This window comes from Triticum dicoccoides, chromosome 7B, assembly GCF_002162155.2.
Source record: "Triticum dicoccoides isolate Atlit2015 ecotype Zavitan chromosome 7B, WEW_v2.0, whole genome shotgun sequence".
NCBI lineage: Eukaryota > Viridiplantae > Streptophyta > Magnoliopsida > Poales > Poaceae > Triticum > Triticum dicoccoides.
In genome coordinates, this window is record NC_041393.1 from 531,240,601 (window position 1) to 531,248,079 (window position 7,479).

Sequence of the window (7,479 nt, forward strand, 5' to 3'; positions counted from 1 at the left end):
GCTCACATGACGGCGCGTGCGCCCGTCCCCCTCACCTCTGACCGAGCCCGCACTTCGTCGGAGCACACCGACACCCACGCCCCGCTAGCTCCTCGAATTGCGGCTGTGTCGTCCGAGAGCGCGCCATCGAACCTCCCCATTGCTCGCCCTGCCCGACCACCGCTCCCCGCACCCACCTCCGCAACCAGCACCTGCCCCGCGCCAACGGCGGCTGGATTCGCTGCGCCTGTGGCCGACGCCCCCCCCCCCTGTCGATCTGGGCGTATGCCCAGTCGGGCTAGGCACCAGCGCCCGTAATGCCCGACCCAGTATGGCCCTCTCGGCCACTGCCAACGGGGCCCACGCCCCAGAACGTTTTAATAAAAAAAAGGGAAATAAAATAAAAATAAATTATTAATTAATTAATTAATTAGTGGATTAATTAAGTTAATTGATCATGTTTAATTAATCTAATTAACTAGTTAGTTTACTTAAACAGTAATTACTTTAACCTAAACCCTAATCAACCTAACAGTGTATGACAGGTGGGTCCCACTGGGCCCACACGTCAGTTTGACCAGTCAACACCTCTGTTGACTGCTGATGTCATGGTGATGTCATGATGATGTCAGCAAACACTGTTTTGGATAATGTTGAATTAAATTAAATTAACTCTGTTAATTCTAGAAAATGATTAAATCCTTTTTAAAATTAATATAAAATAAACCGTAGCTCGGATGGAAAAACTTTGTACATGAAAGTTGCTCAGAACGACGAGACGATTCTGGATATGCAGCCCGTTCGTCCGCCACACACCCCTAACCTAACGAACTCGCAACTTTCCCCCTCCGGCTCCTTTGCCCGGAAACGCGAAACACCGGGGATACTTTCCCGGATGTTTCCCCCCTTCACCGGTATCACCTCCTACTGCGTTAGGTCACCTCTAGCACCGCGTATTGCCATGTTACGCTTTGTGATGCTTTGATTGCTCTGTTATTTATTGTGTTCCCCCTCCGTTACTTCTTTCCGGTAGACACCGAGACCGGCACCGCTGCTGGATGCCCCGATCGACTACGTTGTTGACGACCCCTCTCTCTTGCCAAAGCAACCAGGCAAGCCCCCCCCCCTTTGATCACCAGATATCGCCTACTCTTTTCTCTATACTGCTTGCATTAGAGTAGTGTAGCATGTTACTGCTTTCCGTTATTCCTATCCGGATGCATAGCCTGTCCTTGCTACTACTGTTGTTACCATTACCTGCTATCCTACAGCTTAGTACAGGATGCTAGAGTTCCATCAGTGGCCCTACACTCTTGTCCGTCTGCCATGCTATACTACCGGGCTGTGATCACTTCGGGAGGTGATCACGGGCATATACTATATACTTTACACAGTTACATTACTTATGGTACTGTTCGGAGATGGGGGCTGAAGGGGCAGGTGGCTCCATCCCGGTAGAGGTGGGCCTGGGTTCCCGACGGCCCCCGACGGTTACTTTGAGGCGGAGCGACAGGGCAGGTTGAGACCACCTAGGAGAGAGGTGGGCCTGGCCCTGGTCGGCGTTCGCGGATACTTAACACGCTTAACGAGATCTTGGTATTTGATCTGAGTTGGCTACGAGCCTATACGCACTAACCATCTACGTGGGAGTAGTTATGGGTATCCCGGCGTCGTGGTATCAGCCGAAGCACTTCAGACGTCAGCGACGGAGCGGCGCACGCCGGATTGGAACGTAAGCCTGCTCTTGTATTAAGGGGGCTAGTTCTGCTTCCGGCCGCCCTGGCAACGTGCAGGTGTGCTATGGGCGATGGGCCCAGACCCCTGTGCGCTTAGGTTTAGACCGGCGTGCTGACCTCTCTGTTGTGTCTAGGTGGGGCTGCGACGTGTTGATCTTCCGAGGCCGGGCATGACCCAGGAAAGTGTGTCCGGCCAAATGGGATCGAGCGTGTTGGGTAAGTTGGTGCACCCCTGCAGGGAAGTTAATCTATTCGAATAGCCGTGATCTTCGGTAACAAGACGACTTGGAGTTGTACCTTGACCTTATGACAACTAGAACCGGATACTTAATAAAACACACCCTTCCAAGTTCCACAGACAACCCGGTGATCGCTTTTCCACAGGGCGACGAGGGGAGGATCGCCGGGTAGGATTATGCTATGCGATGCTACTGGAGATGCTACTTGGAGATGCTACTTGGAGGACTTCAATCTATTCTCTTCTATAGACTACAAGACGGAGGCTGCCAGAAGCGTAGTCTTCGATAGGACTAGCTGTCCCCCTCTTATTCTGGCATTCTGCAGTTCAGTCCACCGATATGGCCTCCTTACACATATACCCATGCATATGTAGTGTAGTTCCTTGCTTGCGAGTACTTTGGATGAGTACTCACGGTTGCTTTCTCCCCACTTTTTTCCCCTTTCCTTTCTTTTTGGTTGTCGCAACCAGATGCTGGAGTCCAGGAGCCAGACGCCACCGTCGACGACGACCCCTACTACACCGGAGGTGCCTACTACTACGTGCAGCCCGCTGACAACGACCAGGAGTAGTTAGGAGGATCCCAGGCAGGAGGCCTGCGCCTCTTTCGATCTGTATCCCAGTTTGTGCTAGCCTTCTTAAGGCAAACTTGTTTAACTTATGTCTGTACTCAGATGTTGTTGCTTCCGCTGACCCGTCTATGATCGAGCACTTGTATTCGAGCCCTCGAGGCCCCTGGCTTGTATTATGATGCTTGTATGACTTATTTATGTTTTAGAGTTGTGTTGTGATATCTTCCCGTGAGTCCCTGATCTTGATCGTACACATTTGCGTGCATGATTAGTGTACGATTGAATCGGGGGCGTCACAAGTTGGTATCAGAGCCGACTGCCTGTAGGAATCCCCCTTACACACTCCTTGGCCGAAGTCGAGTCTAGACATTGCAAAAACTTTTACTAACTTGGCTGTGTGCCTTACGGGCCCACGTTGCCATCGGGTGGTAGTAGGATCTTTTACTCCTCGACCTTTACTCTGGGATTCTGATCTCTCTTCTATTCGGGTTAAATGGATTTTGCTAATTCTAACATTAGGATCTCGTTATCACTTTCACCCGGAGAGCCCCTTATTACTGATGATCGTCTGCTGCACGTGAAGACCCTGAAGATACTCTCCGCTGTAACCCGAGAATTTGTGTTCGTTGCTTTTGCAATTCCCTACCACCAAAATATCCCTATGGATAAATACATACAACTGTCGTTCTTACTTTTGTTCCCAGTTGATCTTGTCATTGGAAGATACCCTAAAATTCTCTCTATTGATCCGAGAATACTTTGTGCCTACTGCCTTGCAGTTCCTTTCCACATGAATACCCCTTCAAATAAATCCTCGCACTTGTCGAGTATCCGCTCAGCCCTAGTTGTTCATGTGTTTCGCAAAAGTCTTTAAAATAATATTCGATATTCCAAAAATCCTCTGGAGCCTTTTGCTCTTGAAATTCTTGCTTGCTTGCATTATGGTTAATCCCATAAGTCTCGTAGTCTTATTGACATTCCTTGTCATTATCATTTTGAGTCTGTTGACTCAATAGGTTTGCGAATACACGCAATCATCATTGATCCTTATAAATTACCTTTCCGGCTGAGCTTCCATTCTTTTAACTGGAATTGGTTCTCGACCAATCCAATTATCGTTGATTGTACCCTAAGGCTATTCAACTTATCCATCCCTAATCAAAGCATTGCTTCTGACCCTTTGTGTTGGGAATCATAATTCCTTTGTTATCTAAGCATCGAATTATTCAAATGTTCTATAATATGATGCCCGTGCATTCATTCTTCCTCTGATTGAGTACCGATACTCACATCAACTTTGTTGTGGATCGCCCAATCCTTGGTTGGATTTCATCCGATAGTGTCCTTCATATTCAATCACCTTGTGAGTTCTTCCCCTGATACATAATGCCTTTGGTAAATTATATCCCCTGCTTGGCCAACCATGCAATACTTTCGAGCTTGTGTATTTACTTTTGAAAGTTGTGGTATATGTTTCTAAGATGCCCCGGTGGGTTGAACATATACCTTCCTTAATTAGTGTGAACCCAAGAGTTTTCATGGGTCATAACGTTCCGGTATTCCGCAAGTTAAACTTTCAAACTCTAAACATTCTTAACTTAGAGGTGAATGGAAGGTTATACATTGAAGAACTGGGAGTCGACCTTGAACTTTGTGTTCATGCCCATGGACACGATGTAGATCCTACCATAGAAGCTTCTTGCGATAATAACTATTTCATTGATACAATATCATCTAGTATCTGTGAATTTATCCTATGCAATCGTGGTTCCGACCATATTTTCTCTTTGATCCCATTTCTCAGGCAAGTTTAATCACTTGTCTTCTATGGATGAATACACCAGTCCAACCTTTACTTTGATCCTGTGTCGAGTATTACCCCGGGTATCTCGAGGATATCTTGTCATTGCACTACATCTTATAAACTTTGATGAAGCACTACCTTACCTTGTCTTTGTCACTTCATGGGTTCTGGGTTGTTTGTCGACCGAGAACACCGATAAGTGAATCGATTCCGCACTTCGATTCAATAACTCTAAGTAATTTTTCATTGCTTATGAGTGTATTAATCCTTCAAGTCATCGCTAGCCCGATCGGTGATATCATTATTGTGCAACTTTTTAACTGTGCTACCTGGTCCTTCTTTCCAGAGCACAAATTTAAATGGTAAGCTAATCTTACGTCGATCTTCCTCGTCATATCATTTCTCCTTGAATAACAAACTTGATTTCGAGTTTATGTCGTACCCATGGTTCCAAGAACCTTTCGCTTCATCATTCCTTTAACTTGATGTAATCGCCGATCGATTACACCTTCATGTAATCCCTTACAAATTTGTCATGGTCATCGTCAACATTTTGACTCCTTCCAGGATACCAATCGAATTCATGATGATGAGTACCACCCTCGTCCCTTGGTAATTTGAGTTACCATCGACAACATCCTTGCCTTCCTTCCGTCACAAACTTATTCCTGTTATGGATGCAACTTGCAATCCAGCTTGTCTTATGTTCTACCTTGAAGTATTACTGTCTCTAATGTCGAGGATGTTGAGAGAATTTCACCACCTCTTAAGAAATTCTTTTTGCAGCGATGCTTCTCGCCATCACCATTCTTTCTTGGTCCCCGTGTTGGTTCTAACCAGGATACCAACAGATGAATGTTGCTATTTGGATTCTGCCCTTCTAGCAACCCTATTCCTTTGAAGTTAATGGTCGGCCATTCATTCTTAGACATTTGATTATTGAATCACCATTCCGACGTTGGTTGTGCAACCCAGCCCATATTTCGGGTGCACCTTTCAACCAATGTTTAATTGTGTATGTTTTCCTCGAGCCTACATCATTATACCATTTGATCTGACAATTTTTATCTCCTTGTTCACATAATTGTGGAAATCCATCTTTTGTTAACCTCGATGAATTGTCGCTGATTCCATCAGCCACCTCCTCATCCTCTCATTGGTTTATCGATGAACTCTTGTTTCGGAACTGTCTTCCATAGTTCATCTCCCGAGAATCTTCGATGTCATCTCGTCAATTTGTATCGCACCTTTTCTCCTCAAGCATAGCGAGTTTGAGGTATCCTAACACCGATCAGATCTGAATCTCGGTCAGATATGATGGTTGGAACATTTTTTTCCAAGAGTTATAACACTGGTCCTTTATAACCCGGTAAGGTGATGGCATGCCCAACACACCTGGCCGGATGACCTGCTGTTATAGTTTCCTTGTTAGCAAGGTTATCCATTCTTCCAGGAGGAAATTGTAAGACTTATTTTATAAGTTGCTCCTGATGGATCATTTGTGTATCCAAAGCCTGGCCCTTTATTGAAACACCATATCATTGCTACCTCGAAGCATGACTATGATACCCCGCTCTTCAACAAGAACAATGGAGGCGCGATGCTAAATGTTTCTTTGTTAGTTATCCAAACACCGTTGAATGGGTAACATCTTGAGTAATCCTTGCCTCTTTATATGAATGGTTGGGTACTTACTCTCCTACCTTGTATGCCATGTTCTGCTTGTACATGGGAAGGATATACTCCTAATAATCGTGTGTAATCACAATTTTCCTTTCCATTGATCTGTTTAATCTGATAGTCATATTTTCCTCTCCATTGGTTGGATTAATGTTGCTTGTGATCTATATGATCTAAGCAGTGATATTCTTCTGCTTATGTAAACACCTAGGTGTACAATCGTGTCGGTAAGACCCTGTTACTATTGTTGATGACATTCCGGTGACCATCGATGGACGAGAACTTTGCCTAATGGCCCGCCTCGTTCAACGAGCAGGAGAATGGTTCTCTTCGTCCCTCGCCCTTGGTACCAATGTTGTTGCCGACATAACTGATGAGCTATCCTCTGACATGCCTTACTTACATGATCGTGCAAGACGTCATCGCCCTTCCTACTTCTAACCAACATGGTGGGCCCATAACCCACAGTTCCACATGATCAAAACTTGACTCTCCTATGCACCCCTATTTCAATAGTCATTCCTGACGTGTGGCTTCGTATGTAATTCACGAGCTACCTTTCGAGAGATCACCAACTCTGGTATCAGACACAATATTTATTCCCGTTGCTACAAACCCCTTTCACCCCCTGTTTCAGGCACTGAATGATTGCCTGCCCGCTCGAAACTTCTCATGATACCTTTTTACCTTGCTCTCGATATTTCTAAGGTTTCAATTCGAGGGTTACTTTCCACCATCTTCCCCGATGTTATCTACCAGATAATCAACCTTGCAAAGGCCTGTTGTCCCGGAATGCCCACCCTTTATTCTTTCATAAGTTCGATGGAGTTCCCGAAGAAAGGACGCAGACTTCATCATGATGACCTAAAGCAGAGAAATGAAGACATCAATGTATTGGACCGGCCTCTTCGAGAAGAGCAAGCCAGGATGAGAAGACCCGCTAGATTCGTTACCAAACCTTCCCCCTTTCACTACCTCTTAAATCTCGGGACGAGATTTCTTGTAGTGGAGGAGAATTGTGACGCCCGGGTAGTTAAGCTACAGTAAACCTCTGTTAATGTTGCCACGTCACGATGGTTACAGTTGCTAATCTCGCGCTAGTTCGAAACCGGTTCGAATTCAAATTCAACATCAAGCAAACAATAAAAGTTTTCAAATATTAAAACTAAAATGTTCGGAGTGAGCCAAATAATGCATAGGTAATTATAGTAAAGAAACCACGATCATAAAATGTTTAGATGCTTAAATGTGACTGAAACAACAACATAACCAATATAATAAATGCCTTTTATTACTTATAAAATGTTAAAGTATTTTATTTAGGGGATTAAACTTTTGTAACAAAGATATAATTAGTAATACTGATTTTGGTACAACTTTTATGTTTTTATAAAACTTAAATAAGATGAGACTAAGAGTAAAACAGTAAAAGGAAAAATAAATAAATAAATAAAGACAAAAGAAAAAAAA